This window comes from Falco rusticolus, chromosome 3 (assembly GCF_015220075.1).
Source record: "Falco rusticolus isolate bFalRus1 chromosome 3, bFalRus1.pri, whole genome shotgun sequence".
In the NCBI taxonomy this organism is placed as follows: Eukaryota; Metazoa; Chordata; class Aves; order Falconiformes; family Falconidae; genus Falco; species Falco rusticolus.
This window is the reverse complement of record NC_051189.1, coordinates 99,799,203-99,824,157: the sequence shown is the minus strand read 5'-3', so window position 1 is coordinate 99,824,157 and position 24,955 is coordinate 99,799,203. Positions and strand designations below refer to the sequence as shown.

Genomic DNA, 24,955 nt, shown 5'->3' with positions numbered 1-24,955 from the left:
CAGCAGCAGCATTCAGCAAGCCGTGAATTTACTGCGTGGGAGTCGCTTCAGCACTCTCAGGGAGCTTTTTCTGCCTATGCTGGGTTACATGTCTAGCGTGTCTTGTATTAACTTAGAAAGCACGCATTTCGGAGGGGGCACATGGGGGCTGAGGAAGTGACAAAGCGAGAGGGATTAGCAGATCGGCATTTCAGGAGTTAAACTGATTTTTTCCAAAGTGCTCATCACCATAGATCCTTTCATAATGAAATAACTGGGAAGAGGGAAGTGAGTTAAGATTACCACTGCCCATTAAACTTGATTCAACTGGCTAAAGGATGACCGGTCAGTTTTTAAGTACCCCGAGACAGAAAGACTTTTGTTACTGGAGTTTTGAACACCAGAGCCCATTCTGGATGTCAGAATGCTTACACCTATAGTTAAAGTTAAGATTACGAAGAACAGGTTAATGCAGAAACCACTGAATATAAAATCAACATGATAAAATTAGTTCCATGCTCCTGTTCAGAAATCCTGCCTAAATATCCTACAGCTGACAAAAGGAACCAACACCTAGCTGTAACCCTGCAAAAACACACCCATCCAAGTGGAGAGTTTAGGCAGTAGTTTGGGCCAAAAGTATCAAAACAACACATTTCTAGATACTCCACTAACTGAGTGTTCATTTAAATATCTGTGATGGAAACAGATGCTTATCTTTCCACATTTTGGCATTCAAAAACATAACTGAAAGGCCAAAGACAGCACAGCAGGGAGCAAACCTAAAGCAGTAGCTTCAACAACAGACTGAAATGACCAGGAAAGCATCACAGAAACAGAAGTTTGTCATTTTCAAGAAAGTTTCGATTACTTTGTTTCACCTAAAACTTCTTGCACATTGACTGTCACCTGCCCACAACATTTGCAGAGGTACTGACAACCTGCTGCCAACACCAAAGTGTGCATTGCTCGTTCCAAACAGGATGAGCAAGGCTAGAGTTAAGGATAAGGCTGTATTTTAATTTCTGAATCCAAAGTCTACTGTACCTGTTCCAAACAATTCCGTTTCAGTAATTAGCTATGTATCAGGTGCCTGAAAGAATTCAGAATCCAAGGTTTTCCCTGGAAAACAAACCCTCAAACTTTTTTCCCCATTGACAGATGCCTTTGAGATGGCTATGAAGCTTGTGATTCACTCAGGGACAGGTCAGAAGGATTCCACACGTGTCAAGATTCCCCATGGAGAGAACAGCAAGTTGGACTGAAATCTGGAGGCTGATTTAAAGAAAACAGTCCCCCTCCTCCTGTTCTGAAGACAAACTGACAACACAAAACAATTTTCTTTCAAGTTCTGGCATTAGACTCTGCTTTTTATGACAGCTCAATGCAACTTTAAGATAGCTGTTTCAGTCTACCATGCAGCAGATTCACTTCTAAAAATTAATCGGAATGTAAATGGTTGTAATGGGACTTCTGTGCTTATTGACCAACTCTTAAATCCCGAGATCCATAAATCTTAAGACTAACATATATATAATACTATTTGCCAACAAGAAATGGTTCTTCAGCAATTCGAAAAGCTGGGTTTATGCCACAGGCACCTTAGTTTCACGCAGCAGCTGGCAGTGCTGCTGGAGCAGTGGCTGAAGAGCACCCAGGAGCTCCTGCCAGGGATGGTCTTGCAGGTGACCAAAGTTCATGAAAGGTAGTGAAGAAAGTTTCTACAGTCCTCTACAAGGTGAGAGAGTTGTGATGTTACACAGGAGGCTCACAGTCAGGGATTTCACTTAAAACATATGTTAAAGGGCCGGAGAGCACAACGGGAGCCTCTGCCAGATCTGCTGGCAGTTCTGCTCTCGCCTTCTCTGCTGCTGCCCTGCAGCTTCCAGACACTTGTCCGTCACTGGGATGACACATCCGTTTAACAATAGACACACAGACGATTCATGAGTGTAGACGAATTAATATTTGCCTGTGGAACAGAAAAGACCAAGAGAAACCCATTCTAGAAATGAAGAGTTTCTTATGATGTTTTGCAGAAACACTCGTGCTGATCACCCTTGCCAAACCCTCAGTCTAAGGCAGCGCGTGCCTGCACGCAAGCCAGCAGGCCAGCACATGGCTGTCTTGAAACACATGAGTCAAGAAGTAAAACCCCCAAACCTGCTGTTTAGCAACATCACCACCAGCACCAGCAGTCCCTATGTAAGTTAATAAATAGACATTATAACAAGACTAATTTAAACAAAAACACTTAATTTATTTCTACCTTTTCCATCCCAGATATAAATCCCATCCCCTCAGACAACTGGGTTCTAAACTACCATAGCCTACAGCTTGAGTAGAGCTGGTCAGAATATTTAAAATTTGTGTTTTGTTTAACACTTTTCTTGGGAGAAGAGTTTCCAAAAACTTCAACATTTCCAATTTTGAAGCGTGGGACAGGAGCACCCAGAGGGCTCCCTCACATGCCCCAGTGCGGCTCTGGCCAGCTGCGCTGTCCCTGCACCACAAGCTCTGGCTCACCAGGGTGATGGCAAACAGGGAAAAACAGACCTGCCCTTTCACCAAGGACTGCTGTTTCCTTCAGCTCATCACTGATCAGGCCCAAATAACTGCATGTGGTAATTATGAAGGAGTGTAATGCATGTGTATGGTGGACAGCAAGTTTAAGTTTGAGCCCTAAAGTTGATAGCCCCCCCGAGGGCCCTTGCTCACAGATTCTGATAAGGATCAAGAAGCACTTCTGATGATTTTCACCACCACTTCTCTAAAAGCTGCACCACTTGAGCTATTTAGTCTCAGAGTTTTAAAGTAATAGCTGAAGTGTATTTTTCTACTATTTTCTTCTCATTATAAGTGAGATGCCCAAGTCGTGTTCACTTAATGCATCAGAGAAAAGAGCAGCAAAGAAGAAAAGGGACGAAAGGTCACTGTCAGGCCAAGACCGAGGCTGGAAAATTTCAACTTGAGACATGAGCATTTCATGAACTTATAAGCAACTGAAATAATAAAGGAATTATAATTGAAACACTGCAAGAATTTTTAACTATAGCTCTTGCTGTGCTAACCAAATATTATTTAACATCTTTCAACAGCATTCAGAAACTCTTCTTAGCTGAGACACGAACGGGCTGTGCTTTCAAGATCACTCCCAACCTCCTTGAAAAGGCAGAAGAAAGGGATAGATGCTGTTGGTCACAGCACAGCTGACGGAGATCAGCACAGCTCCCTTGCTTTCTGCGGCATCAGTGAGTCACAGGACAAGGGAGCAAAACCAAAATCCTCCAACTTGAAACAGCTCGTCTAGTTTACTTCTGTGCTGCTTCACCCCCCGGCACAGCAGTGCCGTGTCAGCCAGCCTCTCACCAGGGCAGCTAATCAAAACATGGGCTGGTCTGATGCCTCCTGCAAGGGTATACACAGAAGGACAGAGAAACATCTCTACAATTTAAGAGATTTTGCTGTTCAGATCACAAGTTCAACATTTTTGTTCCCACCCGCACATTCCCCTCATCTCCTCACAGGAAGCCCATGAATAGAATGAAGCTTAATCAAAGTTTTCCCTGCCTCTCTCCAGAGCAGATTTATAATTGTGAACAGACTAAATGCACCTTTTTTTGATTCTTCACTGCTCCAGAGGAACATTGGATCTAGAAAGGCATCCTATAATTGCTGAATTATTGTTGAAATAACCCTAGAATGATTATTTTTCCAAACAGCGCTCTGTTAAAAAATTTCAGACATCCTATGAAAATTCTTCATGCCAACCCAGGCATTTAAATGTCTGTGTCTCCTGCAAAAAAACACCCAATGTTTCAAGTTCAATCCACTTGACTCCACTTAGCAAGTATTTGCAAAAGACAGGAATGCCTAAATACACCGAGCTTCTAATACGATGCTCCAGAGGCACTGCCACCAGCATCTTTGTGTAAGTTCTTTCCACACACTGTGATACTGTGTTACAGTCAGAAACTAGGTCATAAACTTCTCTATTGGAAAGCGTTTATAGCTTTTTGGACTGGATTATTCTGTTCAAGAGGTTATAATAATAAAGGAAGCTTGCAAGCCTACTTTTTCCACTCTTGGTATGTCATTGCCAGCTTGAGAAATTGGCTCATTACTTATCCTTGCTTGGCTCTTCCACTCTCGATTTCTTGTTTGCTTTGACCTCTTTCTGGACAAATATAAAACTTACTGTTTCACCTAATTAACATGGGGAGAATATAGAAAAACTCTCAATTATTCCAGTTCCAGAATCAGTTTTACAAAAACATTGTCAGAGTTTCAAGAAGCATTCAACATTAAGAGTCCTGCCAAAGTTTACAATCTAGTTATATCCTGCTACAGAAAAAACACGCCGCTGTTTTTTCAATTTTATACAAGTCTCTGGCAAGAAACAGTCCTCCTCCATATATTCACATGCATCCAGATGATCTATGGATAAACCTTATTTCTCTTTAGTCTAATCAAATTGGCCAAGTCACTTTCTCCCCTTCCAAACACTCACAACACTGTTTCTCAACCCCTCCTTCCCACACTGTCAAGCAAAGCAGTGGGTTTGCTCTTCTCCCCACCACCATCCCTTCTTGAAGGCTTAAAACGGCAAGCAAACAGTTCAGCCACAGTCCTAGCCTCACAAGCTTTTTCACTTGAGGTTCTTCCTCTTGGTTCCTCACTAAATAGCTGGTCATTTTGCACCCCAGACAAGTTCGGTGTCCATCAGCCTCCCAGAAGGGATTCAGGGGAAAACCTTTGCACATTTTCTGGGGACTTGAGGAACAAGGTGCCCAAGAGTTTCCTCTAAGTGAGAAAGCCGGCTTGGCTATCTTGCATGTTTTTCCATGAGCTATTAGAACAAATGCAGTGGAGTCATCTTCAGCTGAGAAAGCCTTAAGCACCACACTACATCCAACTGGCCTTGTATCTCATAAGGATACAGCTGAAGGTCTTGCGCATCAAGGCAATGCTTTGTAACAGCTGCCTTATCACTTGCTGTGAACATCGGCACAGAAGGGAAAATGAGGGCAGACAGGATGGAAATAGGTGTACAACATGAAGTTGGTTCTGTAATCAGGAACAGACATTAAGTGAAAGATCTCCATTGTGTTTTGAAGAAAAACAAATACAGAGAGCAAAAAGAAACCCAGCTTTTACCCAGCTGCATTAATTCTGTCTCCCAAATATTCTTTGACAACAAGGAAAAATCAGTATAATTAAATCAATCTCTTTCAGTAGAATTAAATTACTCTTTCAACTGGCTAAGATTTTGGCCAAGAGTTGGGTTTGGTTCTGGTTGCTTTTAGAGAAATTTAAAAGCCTTTACTCCTAGAAGTGTAGTACTCTGTATCCTGCACTTAGCACACCCACAATATCAAATTTTACCTTTCCAGAGAGGCTCACCTTCAGAAAAGCCATAGCTCTTCCCAGTTCGGCAATCCCACCACAATGGTTAATATCATACATATTGCACAGTGTAGTTCTGTGACTCCCTCTAAGCAAGGTAGGCAGCTTCACGCAGTGACCACACTTCCTTCCACAGCCTTGACGCGTTAGCTGGAATATGTGCAGTCAGGTCCTCAGTGCAATTATTTTTGCTTTGAAAAGTGTTGTTGGGTAATTCCCTTTTCTTTCTTTTTAACCTATCTAAAGTTTCTGTGAACCTGAAAGCAATGTTTTGAGTGTACAAAAGAAATACAAGGGGGCAAAAAAAAAAAAAAGATCAATTCTGATTAATGGTCCTGTATTTTAATGTGGTGCTGGGAGGCTCAATCTACTGAGCATTTGTCACCAGGATATTTTAAAGATATATTAAACTTATGATGGTTTCCTCCACACAATCTTGAATACTGCTGGGGGGGGGGGGGGGGGTGGGGTGGAAATGGCCAGGACAACTGCCTCACAGCTCAGGAGACAGAACATCTTCTCTGTTGCTTTCTGGAACTCCAGGAGGTACAGAACATAATGGCCACACAAACCCAAATTATATTAAAAAACATGGGAAATGAGCTCAAAGAGAAAAGCAAGACAAGTCTGAGCAGCTACCTCAGACCTACACATCAGGAAGGCAGCAGCAATGGGAAATCCACAGAAGCCCTGTGGTTTCATCTCACATCAGGAAGATTTTAGTCTAGCTACTTACCAAGATGCCTTCTTTAGAGCTTAGCACCCACCACCCTTTCCCACCGCCACACCGGAGCAGCAAGGGCACAGTTCAGCTCCTGACCCTCCCCTAGCACATCTTCCCAGCCCCCAGGTATAACTGAGTCATCAGGTAGGATGTTCAAAGCTAACTTCAGGGGGTGCTCCCTCCCTCCCACACACACACACCCAGTATTCAGCCAGGGAATTCTGAACAGTGTGAAGCTGCGGAGCCTAAATATTCACCTGGATTCAAAACATAACTTGACACATTCACAGAAGGGGAAAGGATAGCCAAGACTGCTCAAACAGAGAAGCCAGCACTGACTCAGAGGTCCTTCATCTGCGGATCAGGAGAGGCTGATCTGGGAAAAGCCACGTGCCGCACTTGCTCCCCTCCCCTCTCTTGGCATCAGCTCCCAGTCCCTCCCTGGGACAGGAGGCTGCCATCCTTCCCTAAGGGTCTAGCCTTAACGTGGTCCCTTGACCTGGCTGATAGTGACATTCTGAAACGTTCACTGCGTTTATGCTCTCACAGCCTGCACATTGCAGAATAAACTCAACTCCAGGGTCATCCATTTGTATATTTTGTGCCCTTCCCTTAAGACACCTCTTTAACAGCGTGCCTGTGTTAGATACACGGCTGGTCCCAACCCGAACACAACACGGTCTTCATCATATTTATCTTTGTGATACTCTTACAAAGGAAGAGAGCACCTGGAAGCCCAGAGGTACAAAGCCCATGCATGTGCTGAGACATCACTTACATATGAGACCAAGCCTTTTACTGTAGCCACAGCCCACATTTGGTAGCAACCCCTTCACTGCTGGGCACCAGCTGCCCAGCAGCTCCCTGTGACCAGCACAGCAAGGTGGCCCCCACAGAAAGCTCAGCAGAGCCCTGGGCATATCAGAGTTGTACAAAAAAAAAAGTACTCTGGGCCCACCATCTGCTCTACCAGAATCGCAAGCACATAGGTATGTATGGCACTTACCTCCCGCGGATATGGGGACTAAAGAATGTGCCTGTGGCGTACCAGGGAGCTTGTGACAGAGCAAGGATTGAGTCAAGATCAACCTTTGCTGGCCTTTGGGTAGGCTTTAATAAGCTTGGGTTGACCTCCAAGGGTATCAGCAACTTGACAGCTATATCCTGAGTTGGCACGGCCTCTAAGACGAGGTACTTAAACCACTCAAGAAATGCTGAAATTGTCTTTCTGTTCAGGCTTAGACTTATAACTGTTTGTGTGAAATCAAATCCAAAAGTTCAGGAAATGCTTTTACACAGTGGTAAGGGTAAAGGCTAGAATAGCAGCAGCTGGTTTGCTCCCACCATTCTAATCGATTACATAGGATATTTATATATTCCTAATAATCTCAGAGTTTATCAACATCAGATAACTCTTGTACACAGGAGGACTGAGGAAGAGTTTGCAGCTTTGTGCGAAGAAACACACATGTGCTGGCACATGATCTCTTTTTGTGGCATTTCCATCACATCCATCTATTTGACAGGAGTGGGTTTATTAAGAAAAATGAATCTTGTGAAGTCTCCATTTAACTAAGACACACAGAAATGCAGCAGAAACCTGCATCAGAGCAGTCATGGCCACTACAGAACCAAGTGCAAAATCTGAGTGAATGAAATTGGATCACAAGGAGCAGAAGAACAGAACTCACTGGAGAGCCAGCATCTCCTCTCTGGGATACAGATGGAATTAACTACGAATATACCAAAAAAGTGTTCTGTTTTCTTCTTCATGGAGATATTGTCACCAAATTATTAGCAGACTAACTGGTTAAAAGTTTGCTAAGGGGCAAACATCAAAAATTTGTTAGCAGGCCAAGTGTGATTTAGAGAAATAAAGCCTTCTGGAATAGATGCTCCAATCTGGTCTAACTTAAAGTAGCTGGAACTCACTCCTGCAGGAGCAGGTGGTTTGATGGAAGAATTAGAAATGACAGACCATATTTTGTAATAATCTTTCGATCATTAAAACCCAATTTTACATGCAACGTCATCTGTTGTCAGAGTTCCCAAAATCTAGGAGAAAAACCAAAAACCTGCTCACGATGATTTACAGAGAGACATATGTAGACATTCATGTAGACAAGAGATTTATGTTTTGCATTCAGTCAGGTTTGATCCTGTAATGCTAAAGACTGCTGCTACTGAAGCTTAACCTAAACAATGTGAGGAAAGTTAATGAACAGCCATAGCACATGGCATCCATCTGATTTCTTACCTGCAGTGTGCTCATCAATCATTGCTGCTGTCCCAGGATAAGGCTTCAGCAACCACATAACAAAAAGGTCTGGGGAACTCCTAAATGTTTAAAAAGAAATATAAGCACGTTACACAATACAGAAGTCACCGAATCCACAGCAAGTAGAGCAGTAATACTTCAGAGATCAGTCTTACGCCGCACTTGGAAGTGGTTTTTTGTTCACGTGGTTCTTCTTTTAATCTAATTTTTTATTTAGACTTTTTCCCCATGCATTCAAACGAAGCTATAGTACGTTCATCTGAGGCAGAACTAGAACAGCAAGAAATGCAATTACTAACAAGACTAATTATAGATGGCAAATCAACATGACATGTAAAAATAGAAGTATCAAAAGAGAAGCAGTCATCCCTAGTTGGTTTAATGATTTGGAAACTATGCTGTATCCGCACATTCACTTGTTGATACTAATTCACACTGCCCACAGAGAAGTTCTTCAATTTTCACAGAGCAAGAAATAGCGTTTCCAAATTATGGTTATATTTTGCAGAAAGAATGACTTATGCTGAATATGAAACATGTCTTTTCTTAACATTTTTCCTTCCTTTTCAGTCTCAGTTGGAAAGCTCTGTATTTCCTAAGCATCCAGGTACAAAGAATGCTTTAAAATTTTGGACACAGCATTCTTCAGAGCTGCATTTTGATTTTATAGCCACAAGCACAGTAAAAGACTCTGCAACTTACATTAGTTATACTGTATCTCTGCAAAGTCTTCCCTTTATAAATCAAATCCTGAATTAGAAAAAACATGTGCTCCTAATGTTGCACACGTCTGCTTGATTAACAAAGAGTGACTATGCAGTAAGCTAGCTAGCAAATTAACCTTTCAGGTTTTGTGTACTACAATTAACTCCCGTGTCTATGAGCATATCACCATGAAATTCATGGGCAAAACATGTTTTTGGGGATACAAGAAAAGTACTACTTCGTAACAGTGTGCCAACTGGTCTGCTTTTATGAAGGATGCTACATTTTATTGCAAATGACACCTATAGCACACATTTTCTCCCTTATACGCACCACAAAATTATCTTAATCAAATCAAAGTTGCAAGAAGCAATCTCTCAGTAGGTCCTACCCAATTTCTAGCAATTTATAACACATGGAAGAACATTCTGCTTTTGTGCTGCTTCAACACAGTTACTTCTCTCATGGACAGCACAGGTGCCTACTGAGGCCAGCAAAGCATCACTCTGGGTATGGCTACAACTCTACTTTGCTACATCTTGCTTATTATGAGATGAAGCTTATAAAACCCACATGTACATACCCATCTCGCCATCTACAGAATTTAAAACTGCTCGCCTAGTATTAGTATATACACACAAACACTTTCATAAAAACTAGAATTTAATTGATGTGAGGAAAAATAAATTTGCGATCATTTTTCTAATTTGTGCCCTTTCACACCACCAATTTTATGTAGCTGTCTTCAAAGTCCACAGAGCCTCACCACTTACGACACAGAAGCTCCAGCGCACTCTATGTTAAGAAATAACTTGGAAAATGTCGTGAGCAGGTGACATGATTTCATTACTGACTCCTCTCATATTTTCCCTGCTTACAAATAAACAACTAAGTAAATTCATTAGCTCTCAGATCAAATAAACTTAAAAAAAAATAAATAACCCAGAAGTCAAGTGGTGCTCCCTTCACCCTCACATTACAGGAGCAGCGGCAGCCCACCTTGGCTAACACATACCTTCCTTCCCAGCCACACTACCCACTCAGCCTGCACCGAGGCAGCTCAGAATTAACGGGGAGGAAGGTCCCAGGGCCATGAGCTGCTGCCCAGGTGTGGCTTAGAGGACACGGCATGGCTGGCGATCTCTGGGTGACACGTGAAACAAAGAACCCCACTCACCCTTCCCAGTGGCGACCGACCTAGCAGCATTTTTCAGCGACAGAATATAGAACGTTTTAATTGCTAGTGTAAATTGACTTTACCCAAAATGCATCTTATAGACTTGGTGTGCATTCGGGCTACTAAGTGGCTTTTCCAAGGGGCAGGGAGGGAAAGTGGGATGGATCCGACATTGCTGTTCCCCATCCATATTTAAATCCTGTTACTGTGAACCCATCAGTGCACCAACGCAGGACCTATCGCACAGACACAGGGCACACTTGACAGCTGTCCCACTAGCTGCAGCTTTGGGCTACAATTTTCACCTTACAACAATAAGTTTCTGGAAATCCAGTCAAATTAAAATGAAGCCAGGCCACTTGGAAACACCACGCCAACTGTTTCCATGAAACATGCTTTTATAATTCAAGCCTCTTCCAACAGAATCTCTGCAATTTCTGCAGGGTGACCTCTTTCAGAGAGATCATTGAAGAACGTAGGAAAAACAGGGAACAGCTCTAAAGCCCAGGCTGCTTACCTGGGCATACAGCCCCAAAACCCCAACCAACCAATGACAAAAGGAAGTTGATAAAAAGAGCATGCCTAATTTATTTGGCTGCAATTAGTACCTTTAGACTCACTTGCCACTTGTGACTAATTAAAGCCACATTAGGTATTAAAGAAGAGACCATTAGAAACAGCTGGCTCAGTGCTGGAGCAAGGGTATAGCAAAGAACAAAAGTTCACGTGAAATTCTATGCAGACTGCAGCTCCTCAGCCATCCCTATGGACTGCTGGTGGTCCCTACAGTTTCAAAGGGTGGTCTACAACATGATCATGAGGAGGGAAAATTGAAATCATGTTCTTGAGCAATGCAAGCAAGAAAAAAGGAGGAGAGAAAGAAAAGAGTCAGTCAACATTCAAAGTTTAGTCTGATTCTTATCTGGTCCCAAGTGAAAACCATTGTTGAAACACAGCACAGTGCTGTCCACAGATTTTTTTCTTCTCTGAAAAGAAGTATTAGATGGTCTTTTGATGAAACAAAGATTGAAAAATGCTTTTACAAGATATATATAGATAGATATAGATATAGATGCACATATATCCTAGATACATAAACATGTCTTAAAGGGCCAAGGTCTTTCAAGTAAAAATGAGGAACAGAAAAGCACCTGATAGAACCCAAAATGTTTCCCAGTTCTTCACGCTAAGTGTGAGCTCAGGCAGCACCTCAGATAATTACTGGGGAGACTTGTTCATGCACCAGCCTTCATGCCTTGGCTTCAACACCAGGAGCTCCTGGCAGGCAACCCAGATGGGCACTGGGGCATTTTCTAGCCAGTGGTTCAAGAGGGTCACCAGTCTACCAACCGACCACCTCCAAAGCCCAAATGAAGCAAAAGATACAAAGCTAATATTGAGCTTTAAAATTAGACAACTTTTGTCTGTTTGATTTCTTCAACCCAGCAGGGCAGTCGCATTACTCAATTTTAATTTCTTAGTTTCCTTCCCAAGGAAATGGATACAAGTATTGCTTTGACTACTCCAATAATAGTGCTTCCTGAGGCTGGCAGTCCAGAAATGCTGGGGAAAGAGCCAAGGTCACTGTTACCCAGCCCCTTCCATGCTCTCCTCACATGTCCATTAGGGACAGGAGAGCCCTCAAGGATCAGACTGTTGCCCCCAGTACTGGCTTGGCCCTTCACACCAGTTGCTGGTGTGGAAAGGGGCCATAGCCCAGCCCCCATCAGCCTACAGGGATCCTACCGAGGGAGGAAGCCCCCTGCCAGGAGCCCCTCTGCTCTCCCCCCGTCTCTTTGAGACAAGACAATGAGGTCTATGTACGCAGCCAAAGAGGTTCACCCTGGAAAACCTCCCTTTCTGCCAGGAATCATTCAAAGCAGTTTGTGGAAAATGTCCACGCTCTCCTGGAGCAGCAAGATGCATCCCCTGGGCATTGCTGGCTGTCAGAGCTGGTCCCAGCAGAGCTCTCCACCTCACGCCCCTTCTTCCTTCGCACCAAGCAAAGTTTTGGGGCAGAAGATTGCATGAAACACCTCAGAAAACATTGTTGCCTTCATAAATGCCATTGTTTTTTCAATTCTTTTTCAAGAAAAAGATAATTTGTAGGCCAGGGACCAAAGTACTCCCCTGAACCAGGTCATCTCATCCTTTGTTGCTGTCCCAAAAGCACAGCAACAGCAGGAAGGGGATGGGGGGTCAGGGTGGAATAATCATTTGTTAACAATTTTAATAGTAAAGCTTTATTGGTTTTCCCTATGGATTCTCATAGTTATTATAGTGAAATTAAGCGGGTATTTCCTTCAAGTGAACTCTTGCTAATCCTTTTATTTAAGTTCAGAACTACAGTATATGACCCTGCAAGAACATTCGTCTACAGTCACAGCTGGAGCTGCAGACTGGCTGACTTGAAGGAAATAATTTCTTCACAGGGCAGGAGCAACTGAAAGGCCAAAGGCTTATCTACAAGAAAATCTGAATTTCACCAGCTTGTACTAAGAAGACAGAACCAAAACATATAATCAGACACCTCATTAAAAAGCAGATGTGAAAAAATTCTGGCACATTAGAGAAACACAAGTTGGGAGAAAAAATATCTAAAGGTCTGTCATACTGAAAAAAAAAAAAAAAAAAAAAACAAAAAAAACAAAACAACAAAAAAGGAAAAAAAAATCTGAATTTTAAAACCACATGAAGTTCAACTAACTGCCATCAAGAGAGCAGTCTGATTTAATAGCACTCAACCAAAGCCACCCAGCCTTTCTGTTACCTCATACCTTCAACAGTCACTTGCTCACTTGCAAGATTTATCTAAAGCCAGTTATAACAGCACCACGTGAAAAGCCTGTTCTTGCTTCAGCTTGGCTGTCAGCTTCACAGCCCATTTTCTCCCATATAAGTAAATAGCCATAAAACCACAAAGAATGCTGGAAAGTCAGATTGTCTGGGCATAATGCAAAGGTCTGCCACAAAAAAAAGAAATAATACAGAGCAGAACTGTGGCCATCAGGGCACTGAGCATAGAAGGATGTTGGAACAACTCATGGGTAGGCAGAACTTAAAGCGTGAGTGACAACCTGTATTTGGAAGCTAAAATGGATCTTCCATTTTTGATGGTTTTCAGGAAAACACTTCAAAAGCAATGTAATAGTTTAATTTTCCCAATCTTAAAAAAGAAAAATTCCTAAGGCAGCGTTCAGATTCAACACTTCTTCCAACAAGCCTTAGGTAAGTACTCATTATGTGCATCACACTTTTACAGACAGTGTTTAGAGACTTCTATTAACTTGGTCATGCATGCTTACATTTATTAACTTTTTAATGATATGAAGTTTGACCTATTAAACTGATCAGAAATATTTCTATATCCACAAACACTCACAACAATTTATTCTGAGCATATTGCACTGAAATGTTTACTTATGTTTTCTAAAAGCTGAGCATCCCTGACACTTTTGAGACCTCAATATCTTGAATTTTTCAAATCATTGCTTTCATAATCAAGGAATAAAAGGACATAAAAGCTTCATTTAATGAAAATAATTTAGAAGCAGATTTTTTTGCAAGGGGAATGGAAAAGCTAATATACTTTTACTTCTTGCCCATGTTTTAATTTCTCAACTTGCTTACATTTTCAGAAGAGGTTTGCAGCACATTGTGTACGAGAATAATATTACAGCCACACTGGTCTTGCAAACCTCTATCTGAAACAGCATGAGGAGCTTTTAACTAGAATTACCAAGTAAGCAGCAACTAAATTTCAATTTCTCTCATTTAGAGCTAGGATTTTTATCCATCTGAAGTGAAAATGTATTTAATTAAATAATACCAATTTTATAGAGTGTTCTCCCTTTGCCATTTTACTATTAATTTATTTTACCCTACTAGTCCACTTAGCATAGCTGCCCTTAACACCCTGTTCCCAAAGAGACTCACTCAGCTTAGGAGATGATTCAGGTCAGACTTCACTGATTAAAGTTACTCTATCACATTGGCATAGGGCATCCACTAAGGAATCCACATGCAGGAAAGAGCAAGTACTCTTCAGCCTCTGGAGGTTTCCCTGCTGCGATTTTCTTGGATGAGGAGGAGAAGATTTCAGTTGGAAAGGCCAAAGGGAGCACAGAGCCCCTGCGCAGTGCTGGAGAGGGGGCTGGAGCTGCCAAAGCTACACAGATCCTTCACCCCACTACACCATTAGGTTACTCTCCACTACTACTTGCCAAACAGCTTTTTCCTTAAAAGATACCTATCTGTAAGAATTTGTATTAAACATTGCTATGCATATCGTGATCATCACCTGATTAAAAAAAAAAACGGTAACGGCGTTCTGATTTTTTTTTCCTCATCTAGTTTTTCTTAATAGTCCTAATCCCCCAAAAGGAACAAATTCCCTGAGCAGGACCCACCAGGTTCTTCAGACTAGAGTCGTCTTTTAAGATGAGCTATGCCAACAGCGCTCTCGAGTTAGTAAGGACGTGAGCAACAAAACGGGGGCTGTGCACAGAAATTGCAAGGGTCCCCCGCAGTCACCTGGCCGAGCTGGTTGTGTCATGTCACCAAACAAAGCCAGAAAACTCAATCTAGGTTTCTTTCCAAAGCACCAAATAAGGGCCTTCAAATTAAAAGCTAACTTAATTCACTTACACAAGCCATCATGAGCTATAACGGCACCACCTCCCCCTCCTTTTTAATTTTGTTCTTTTCATTATCATTATCCCAGGTGGCTTTCAGGAAGTCCCTACAAACTAGTCACTATTATGAAAATGGCCTATTTTAATCACAGTCCCTTGACAAGAACAGCTAATTATCTAACTTTTCTGTCTCAACTACCAGATGGCATTAGTTCTATACTTAACTTGCTTTTAGTTTTCAGTAAGTAGCGATATTTGCATATTAGAAGATGTCTGGGGTGACACAGAACAGAAATAATAGCAGTACCAACATGACAACCTCAGATACAGGCAGAACAGAAGCAGATGCATCTACTGCATTCTTCCACGGTAAATAATAAAGTCATTTAAGAGGACAGGCATCTTTCACGTTTTCTTTTCTTACCAGACCCCCAAAAGGTGTGCCAGCTTTCCCTTTTGCTGATGGGCCGCCACCTTCACATTGCCTTCTCCTCTGAAGTGGCAGACCCCCCAGTGCCGGGAAGCAGAGCTAGAACCCTTGCGGAGGGTTGTATTGGTGGTGGCAACATAGGGGTTTGTTGTTTGGTGTGGTTTGGGTTTGTTTGGGTTTTTTTCTTTAAAAAACACTGACATCCATTTCAAGGAAAGCAGAGGGAGCTCCCCTGCATTGCTCCAGCCAACCCCTTTCAGACTTTCACGTTCCTCCTTCTCCCAAGACCTCCGGGTTTGGATGCACCTACCCATCAGGACAGCAGGAAGCATGCCCATGCTGCATGCCTCGGTGCTGAGCACCCAGAAGGCATCTAAGCATGATGTCTCGTGGGACTGCACAAACAAACCGGGGGGGGTGGTACTGCAAGCCTGTCATCATTGATGGTGCAATTAGAAATTACAGTTTGTGGGTGCTTCCAGGACACAGACTCACAAAACTGTTTGGGTTGGAAGGGACCTTCAAGACCACCTAGTTCCCACCCCCTGCCAAGGGCAGGGACACCTTCCACTGCACCAGGTTGCTCAGAGCCCCATCCAGCCTGGCCTTGGACACTGCCGGGGATGTACCACAGCAATCAGATTTCAGCTAGTTCCAGTACCATGGTTTTAGCTAGGGTTCGACTGTACCCATTCCCATATGGCATGGTGCACTGCAGACAAACCACTGAGGGAATCTGGCCTGAGTGCAGAGGCAGCATTTACCCCTGGTATACACCAGGAAAATACAACTGCCTCTGACTAAAGACAACGGAGATCAACCAAAACCAAGTCAAGACCCAAGATGAACCAAGTGAAGGAGTTTTGTGCACAGACACAGGACATTATATTTCAGGCGGCAAGAAACACTGGATATTAACCATAAGCAAACACATCTCTTATGAATCACACTCATAAAAAAATGCAGGCATTTTCCTCTTATATCCTTCTCACTACACTTAAAATTCCAGAGTTGATTACATATACATATTCTACACTGCCAAAAAGTCTTTTTTTCCAAAAACAAATCAACAATGCAAACATTGACTTTTTTTTTTTCCTATGGGTTACAATGCCTGTGAATAATTGTAAACATTCAATGATGTTGCAACATTCACTGCAAAATAATTGAAGAACCTGGACTTGAGAAAATTTCCATGTCCATGACAACACAGGAGTTATAACTTCATTTCTACTTTTTTTTTTTTTAATAGAGTCTATTGTCTTGATACAGAAACAAATGGAAAAGCACACAACAGATAGGGAAACAGATAGAGAAGAAAATACATTCAGGTTTCTAAAAGGGTACTGCAAGAAGAGGCAAATAAATTCCAAACAGATATTTTTTATTATTTTTTTGTCTGTGTATCTTTAAACAGTCACTCACTTTTAACCATCTTCTCTGAAAGGGTTAGGATGTATTCTAGAACAAAGAAAATACCTTCATAATCAGAAATCCAACTTTTAGTCATATTAACACTAAGAAAATATGTATATATATACACACGCTTAATTATATTGGTAACAAATTCAGAAGGGAGAATTGTTGTGTTGTTTTTCTTTTAAAGAGACAGTTCTTCACAGAAGTAAATTACTTTATCAGGGATTAGAATACTAAAACAACAACATTATCTTATTACCATTGTTTATACTATAGCAAGCATCATCAGATAAGTGTCCCTTGGTACCATCCCAGCAACATAAGGATCCCTAAGCATAACCAACCGTCACAGCTTTCTCTTTTGCAGCAGTGACTCTCAGGCAGGGAAGCAGGAAAGAAAGGCTGACTGAACACCTTCCACTTCAGAGACAAAACTGATTTTTTCTTAGTGTAACAGCCATTATAGCTTCCATTTGTAAGGCTTCTCATCTCTGAATGTATTGTGGCAAGGATGCTCATTGAATCAACAGAACACCTTTAGACTGACAAACTTGGTACACCATTTCTCAGGTTTGTTTTCCAAAACTGCTTTGATCTTCTCATCCCTTAATGGCAATTATATCAGGTTTCATCTTCTGCCACTATAGTCCAACTGAAGTCAGTTCTTGGAACAAGTACTCCAATAGAAACCCAAAATAAATTAAAAAGTCCCACTACCACCACCTCCTTTAATATTTGCTTGAAGGTATTTATGCAGGATTTAGACAAGCAAACCTTCCCAAATGGAACTGTAATTTATATCCATAGGATCCATAACATTAATCTTCCAACAATCAAATGCTGTACTGTCTATTTTTAGTAACCTACAGAGTTTTTGGAGCAGACTTGAGAGTCAGTGCTTAGTGTAAGAGGTCTTGGGAAGCTGACTGGAGTAGGACTTGTACCGACAATCTCTAGTTATATTTCACAGAGCCCTAGATCTTCCTGAAATGGAAAACAAGGGTAACTATTGCCAAGAACACTAAATTTGCTTGATTTTTCCCATGTAGTGCTGTTTAATGTTCAATTAACCAGCTTGGGTTCTGACCAGTTTGTAACACTGCAGCATGTGCTGCCACTCCTCAGTTTCATTAAATCAGTGAGCGACTGACTAGAAGTTATGATTTAAAATGAAGCTTCCAAGACAGGTCAGCTTCTGTCACATAGTCATTTGGCCAAGCAGCAGCAGCATGGGTGAGATCTCAGCTGCCTGCCCAGGCAGCCTTGAGCAAGCCAGCTTTAGGCTATGCCCCACTACAGAGCTCAGCCGCACATCATCTCCTCACCTAGAGATGCCCCTGGCTACATCCCTGCAGCAGGACAGAGCAGACCCCTGCCCTTTCCATACATCCTGGCTTCCACAGACCCAGATGAAGCCCCAACCCACCCCTCTCAGGGTTAGGGTGCTGGGGTGCTCTGCAGCATGCCCCTGATGGCAGGCTGAGACACTGCTTGGGCATTCTGTAACTCCAGTTCCCCACTTAAACAAAAAGCTCCTCCACCACAAAAGCAATATAGATTTTAACCTATTAACGAACATAAAGGGCACAAGCAAAAACGCCTGTGTAGGCAAATACTGACAATGGGTAACAGTTTCAAAGAAATGACTCAAGTACAGAGTCCTCCTGAGTCATTCCTCCGTGGAAACCATGGGATTTCTGCTCCATGGTGACTTTGAAAGGAAGTCTTGCCTATCCCACAGCATCTCTGTATGCACACACGTTGCCTGTGTCCAGTCTGCAGTCTGCAATCTGAATCACTTCCTATGTGCAACTCCATTAACGGGAAGCCTCCTAAAAAAAAAAAAAAAAAAGCGCGAGGGCGTGGGAAGGTGGGAATCTAAAAAGAAAAGAGTTATAGCTAGAAAGCACACAGATAACAGTTTTCTTGACCAAGACCACCAGGTATTTCAAATCTAACAGATAACACCACTAACAACATATACAAGCCACCGTATATTAACACTAAAGATTTCCCTCCTTTCTTCGTGAAAGGATTCAACTGACTGAATAAGACAAAATACAGCTTCTTCCTTTTATTGTCATCCATCCTTAGTACAGTGCACAATTCTTTAAGTGCTAGTACTCTGACATGGTATATAAAGATGAGTGTTCCTGCTGACATTCATAATATCGTGTTAGAATTCTGATTTACAGCCATATCTTAACATCATCTAATAAAATGACTAACATGGGTGATATACAACAAAATCACAAGCCCTCCAGATACAGACCAGCCTGGGCAAGCCACATGAGTGAGTTATCTTTGGTACTGGAAGGAACTGATGAGGTAATTCCTTCAATAACTTATAAAAAAAATAAATACACAGCTTTAAATCCTAACTCACACTTTATCCCACATAGCAGGAGGGTCCTACTAATTGGAATCTGCAGAACATATGGACTGGAATACATCCCATCATCCAGCACCTCGATATACACACTAAGTCGCTAAGCTTTAGTGCACTATTTACTATTTGCCTTATGAATGTGTCACTGTATTTTACATTACTGAAGTGTACATGTAAAGAAAAAAGGAAGCTTTATTGATGGCAACTAACACAAACATCAAAGACGTAGTGCAAAGAAATCCATTGCTATACTGCCTTTCCATTGAAGCTAAGCAAGGATGGTGGCTCTATGATCCCCTTTTTATATAAAACAGATTCAGAATTTTTTTTCCCTGCCTTCCTGTTTCCTGACTGCATCCTTGTGTAAGGAAGCCTGTGAGCCTTTGAAGCCTCTACCCAAAACAAACATGAATCTTTATAACTCTTGCAATCTTCTGCCTCTTGGCCACCCAGTGAGAATCTAACAGGATCCCTTGTTTGAAGGCCACCACGGAATAATACTAGCAGGGGAAAAGAAAAAGAAGATGAGGTCCAAATATAATCATTACATAATATTTTTCTAATGAAATATAAAGCTGCTTTAATCTAAACAACATGTTAAGATCTTGATTAATCAGCTTTGAAGAACGGGCAACATTCATCAATTTAGCAGTGAAACGAAAACAAGTAGAAACAGCCTTTAGACAAGAACTCTAAAAATTACACCTCTCAGATAAACGGGCAACAGTATTCCAATGTTAACACCTCTCCTAAAAGGGCATTCCCTGGCGACATACCAGCCTGTGACAAGTCACATCACCCAAAGCATGCTTCATGCAGGGGCAGGGCGGTGAAATCCCGGAGAGGCAGGACCAAGCACTGGGAGCGGCTGCCTGAAGCTTTTAGGATCCAGCTCCTCTCACCCCAGCCACCATTGCTGGTGCAAGCGGAACAGTACAGCACGTGCCATCGTACAGGTGACGAGTCAGTGCCAGAAGGATGCTTCCATCCTCCAGCAGGGTATGCCTCCCAGCTTTAAACACCTCCACTCCAAATCAGGCATGGATTTGGTTGTACAAATAAGAAATTAGCTGCCCCCTTATCATGATCCAGTACTGTGATGGGCTCTTATTTATCTCACAAGGTCATGATATACAATATCGTGGCTCCTTTTTACTTCCCCTCCATTCATATTTCTGTGAGCATTTTAATTTCTAGTTTGTATTGAAGCTTTCATTCTGGAGGATCCTGAAGTGCAGTACAGGTTACTTCCAAAGAAAACCTGGATGCAATTCCAATCTAATTTCTTTTTACTACAAAGTTATCCAACCCTAGAAAATCCTTCAAACAAAAATTATACTTTCATGATTTTTCTGATTAAAAATGACTCATAATTTTTAGGTATTTCAAATTCTCACATGCAGTTGCCTTAGTTATTTATCAACATTTATCATCCCACAACTGTATTTCAACATCATTTTTAAAAGAACACTCAGAAGTACACTTCTATGATGTATCATAACAGCAGCTTAATTACAATCATTAATTGCAAGTGCAGAGAGACTGAAACAATGCTCATGCTGAAGCAGTCTCATAAAAAACATTGATCAAGACATATGAATACATATCAATCTTATATTGGCAGCTTTGGGGTTTTTTTAAAAAAAAATGCTTTAAATTCATATGAAAGTTGCAAAGCACATTTCTGCTGTTATCCTCCAAAAAAAAAAAAAATGGGGGAGGAGGGGGGAACGGAACGGACACAACAGCAGAAAAATATATCCATCCATGGAACGCTATGGTCCACCTATAGCGCTTCTCCGCAGCTCACAGACTGCCAATATAAAGGAAAGATACAGGAAAACACACCCTGTATAAGTGACCTAAAATTTGTTCAGAAAATTAAAGGACACATCCTAAGATGAAACACCTTAAATCAAGGCCTTTTCAAAACATTCTCCTCTTTTTACACCACGTGATTTGATAGCATCTCTTCACAATACAAAATACTTTGATCTCCATTTATTTACTGCAGCACCTGCATCCTGGGGCGGGGGTTTTGGTTTGTTCGCTTGTTAGAAAAAGGCACTCCAGAGACAGACACTAATCCTGCCATCCAAAGGTCACGAGCAGAGCAGTGCTGTCATGAAAGCTCAGTTGCCTGCTCCATTTTGCTCAGTCCAACCTTGCTACGAGATCTTTGCCTACACAAGCGGCCTTTCAATATTTAAAAGCAGCAACAGCCTGCTGGGAAAGCAGATCTGACTCCTACCAGGAGGTATTAGTGGCAGCATATAACCCAGAAGAATTGCAATAGTATCTATATAGTCTCTTAAGGTACAGAAAACTCTGGTTCTTGAACAGAGAAGGAGAACCAGGCTGTTTGACATGCCATTTGTCCAGTAAAACAGTGCGGTACGCACACTGAAAATATATATTGGTCATGTCAAAAGTGGGAGAAAGTAGTGATGTGAAATAGCCACGCAGAAATGAATGCTACAGCCAAAGAAAAAGATTTGGGTATTCAAATGATGTTGAAATACAGTTGTGGGATGATCAATGTTGGTAAATGACTAAGACAATGGCATGGGAGAGTTTGAAATACCTAAAAGTTATGGGTCATTTTTAATCAGAAATTCAAATTCAGGGCAATGAATATATGATTCATCATGACAAGCCTAGGCTATTTCTTTAAAGAGCAAGAACAACAATAACGGTACTCCATGTAGGAAGGTTCTGGATGTTAAATGAGCCAAAAGGTAGGAAATTCCATGTAGGAAGTGTACTGAAATGCCCTGACTTCAAACAGCCAACAACATCAGGATCCAGCCCCCGAGCCCACTGGCAGCAGGAATGCATGCAGCTGCAAAGGGCATCCCGGACCGCTTGTACACACGAAGCTCAAAACACCACCCAGAAGGAGAGTTCTCTGCAGGGTGCAAAGCAAATGGGTACCACATTTTACATCCTCAGCTACCACCACTTAGTGGTAATCACTTGACAGAACTTATTCACACATTTCTCAATAACATTCAAATAATTATTAGAAAAATAAGTAACATTTATATATATTTTAAGCATAAGCGTATTTCATGATGCTTAGGGGTTTGTTTGGGGGTTTTTTTTAAACAACATATTTTTGTAAACACAGGCCATAGCAACATACAGCAAGTACCTCACTGTGTAAGCAGACGTGGTACTGGGAAATCACTCCTGTCATCTTTTTTATCCCCCACGCTGCCTAGCACTGCCATTCTCCCGGAACCAGGCATTGCTCTCCCTTTAAGGCAGTGCTGCTTACAGCCCCTTAGTTAGCATATGGAAAGAAGAAAACTTTCCTAACGGAAACATCTTGAATACATGTTAACTGCTGAGAATTTAAGAAACATACCCAACAGAATTAGCAGCTTTATTAAACCCAGAAAACAGAATGTGCACGAAGCAAGGAGAGAAAGGGCTAAACTCTTCCATTCCTTGCTGAATCTCCATTTTTTTGAATTCTGTACAAAGAATGGGGGATTCAGGCTGACCCATTTTGCTGCTGCCTCATCTTCCCTCCATCATGCAAACAGTTCAAGTGAAAATAATCCCTCCACACTCACTGCATATTCTCTGTAAAGCAATACATCAGCTGAACAGTGCACATCATCTCCATGAAGATTTATTTAATGGTCATCATTCAGACTGAGTCTCTTTATGTGGCACTAGATACCAGTTGCATGGGGTAGGGAAAATTATCACATATTTTTATATATATAAATATACATACACACACACACCATGAATAAGAAAGTCCTTATGTGAGGTTTTGGCTTTTCAAAGGCATTCTTTCCCTTACCAGTAATTGGAATGTAAAAGCAATCCTCCTCCCCTGAAAATTTTCTTTTATTGGGATATTTGTTTCAAATTCATCTAAAAAACCTAAATCAACCAACAAATCTAAAATAACTAAGCTACCATTTACAAAGGCAATCTGGCCGTGGTCAAATGGTTGGTATTTTTATTTGCAGATGATCAAAAGGCCTTTCAGAGTAAAGCACTTTTTCAAAGGCCCTTGGTGCAAGCTCAGTTTATTAAAACTCATCACTGACAACATTAATGTATTCCTTTCTGTGAGATCCAGTTCTGCATTCCCCACAGAAAGTACATCAACCTCCTAAATAAGCAACCCATATAGGCTTGCTTCCAGCTGCTTGTAAGCAGATGAGACTGAAAATACTCCAAACCTGGAGGCTGGAACCAGCTGCTGTCTTTAAAAAAAAAAACAAACAAAAACAAAACAAAAAAAACCCCACACCACATTTGTTTCATCCCAACATCCTTGTCAATATGATAAAAATAAATATTCTCACAATTTGAAATAGTCTTCTCCTTTCCAAAGTCATGGAAAAAGAATTAACCTTTTCTTTGCAAGAACCCCTTCTCTGGTCTTAGAGACTAGGACAGTAAGAAGAAAAAAATCTTCAGGCACTAACAAAATTAATATGGATTAAATGTGGAGCTCAAAAAGAAAAAAAAAGATATGTCTTTGGTATTTCCAAAAACCTTCCTGAAACAGGAGTTGGCCAGGTCTTGTCTTCTGAGGTACTTAAAATTGTGATATTGAAAGAAATAAAAATAACAACTATCATACTTGAGATTCACAGAAGTGTAAACTTCTTTGAAAGATAAGTCCATCCATCTTCTGCAACCCCATGCAGGATTTAAAAACAGACCATATATGGAACATACCATGTATTTTGATCATGAGAAATGTTCATTTCTACACCAGAAATCACCTAGCTATTGGTACAGTGATGGGTAGGAGTAAGCATTAATCCAACACCAAAGCACATAAATCATCATTTACTAGAAGAAAAAAAGCACAGGAAAAAAAAGTGTCAATGACTCCTCCTGAAAGAGCTACCAGGGACCACTTCTCCACAGCCTTGATGTCCTCAGGAATTCTCCCTCCCACTCAGAGATAAGTAGCTGTAGTAGACAGCACTTGCTTACTTGGAAGAAAAAAAAAATTCTTAAAAGAAAAAAAAAAAAACCCCAAAAAACAACGCATCAGTGTGTTTTTAGCTGCTTTTTGCATGATTTGATCTCTGGCAAGAAGCCTAACAGCAGCTGCCACAGCATGTCAGCTCCCCACAGACCTGAAGTGATCCATGGGATCATGGTTTGGGAATCTTCAGACCAGGTCATTAGGAAAAACCATTAATAACGGAGTTACGAACGCTGGTCAGCAGTGACATACAGCTTTAAGCAAAAACCATCCTTTCTAATTAAGCCTATGTTTGCACTCAAGTTGAACACTGACATTTCGTAAGATTCACACAAGAGGCTCCTAAAGGAAAACATGCACTAAATATTTATTTTAATTTAAATGTGCCATGACTCTGATTTGGGCAGGTCTCCTCGCCTCCGCCCGCAATTCCCGGCTGGCAGCGGGGTCCAGGATGGGCGCGCTTGGCGGAGGGTCTCCCAGAGGAGGCAGCCCCGCATCGGCTCCCTCGGCCGTGAGAACGGCTGGCGCTGGCCGGGCTTGGCGCTAGCTCATGCTCAAAGCAGCATGAAATCACCACTGCACAGGCTGCTCATACAGAGGGAGGCATGCTGCCTCTCCCCCCTCCCCCAGACAGACGCCTCTGCCCTTTCTTCATTCTTCACAGCCCAGTGACACGCTGCAAGTATGAAGCCTTCTAGATTAATAATGAGAACCCAGCAACCATCGCCCTGGACTGAATCCATTTTATGCGAACTATGAGAACTGGGATTTCTGTCAGTAACAGAAGAAATTCAACGCAAGGAGAAAGAGTAGGTTTTCCACACAAGCATTTACATCTCCAA

The 24,955-nt window shown here is 41.7% G+C and overlaps 1 long non-coding RNA gene across 3 annotated transcripts in view; it reads right to left on the bottom strand.

Annotated features, from left to right (window-relative positions):
• LOC119145254 overlaps positions 1-24,955 on the bottom strand; it is a 270,979-nt gene that overhangs the window by 181,113 nt on the left and 64,911 nt on the right. For all 3 annotated transcript variants that reach the window (XR_005103367.1, XR_005103369.1, XR_005103368.1), the window contains one exon: positions 8,367-8,446. This is a non-coding gene — a long non-coding RNA (uncharacterized LOC119145254). The remainder of the gene's footprint in view (positions 1-8,366; positions 8,447-24,955) is intronic.